Here is a 1,012-nt window from a genome sequence, read left to right as displayed (position 1 = left end):
TCTTTTAAAGTTTGACCGCATAACGAAGATAGTAATAACATATAATAAAATAGAGTTGTCAAATAAATATGTAATTATTACTTTATTTAACAACTCTATTTTATTATATTTTATTAGACAACTCTATTTTATTAAATATTATTATTATCTTCGTTTTGTAGTTGTACTTAATAACGAAGAGAATAATAATAACATATAATAAAATAGATTTGTCAAATAAATTAATTTTGACATATTTATGTGACAAATCAATTTTGTTATATGTTATTATTATCTTTGTTATTAAATACAACTGCAAAACGAAGATAATAATAACATTTAATAAAGAAGATTAGAATAACATATAATAAAATATTATTTTTAAATAAAGTAATAATTAAATCTTTATTTGACAACTATATTTCATTATACTATAACCCGAACCTCAAACCCAAAACCTTAAACCTTAATTCCTAAACCTTAAACCCTAAACCCTAAACACTAAACCCTAAACCCTAACCTTAATCTCTATTTTTTTTATATGTTATTATTTTATATTTGTTATAAAGTAAAACTATAAATCGAAGATAATAATAACATAAATTAAATTAGAGTTGTCAAATAAAGTAATCATTCCATATTTATTTGACAACTCTATTTTATTATATGTTACGGATTTTAGTCCATTTTTGTTGGGTGGTACGAAAATCGCCTAAAAAGTCCAGATGAAAATGAGGAGCGGGAGAGACTTTTAGCATGTTTCTCCTAAATTTATAATGGTGTTTCGGGTTAGATTTCAAACAATAGCCATCGTCTGGTCAGAAAATACAAATTGCAGTCCATTTTTGTCAGGTGGTACGAAAATCGTCTGAAAAGTTCAGATGAAAACGAGGACCAGAAGACCCTTATAGCATTTTTCTCCTAAATTTGTAATTGTGTGTCGGGCTCGACGTCATATTTCAAACACTAGAGTCTCTTTTATAATAAAATACGAATTTCAGTCCATTTTTGTTGTGAAGTACGAAAATCGCCC

The sequence above is a fragment of the Cicer arietinum genome, chromosome 5, assembly GCF_000331145.2.
Source record: "Cicer arietinum cultivar CDC Frontier isolate Library 1 chromosome 5, Cicar.CDCFrontier_v2.0, whole genome shotgun sequence".
Classification (NCBI taxonomy): domain Eukaryota; kingdom Viridiplantae; phylum Streptophyta; class Magnoliopsida; order Fabales; family Fabaceae; genus Cicer; species Cicer arietinum.
The sequence above is the reverse complement of the archived record's forward strand: the minus strand, read 5'-3'. Positions refer to the sequence as shown.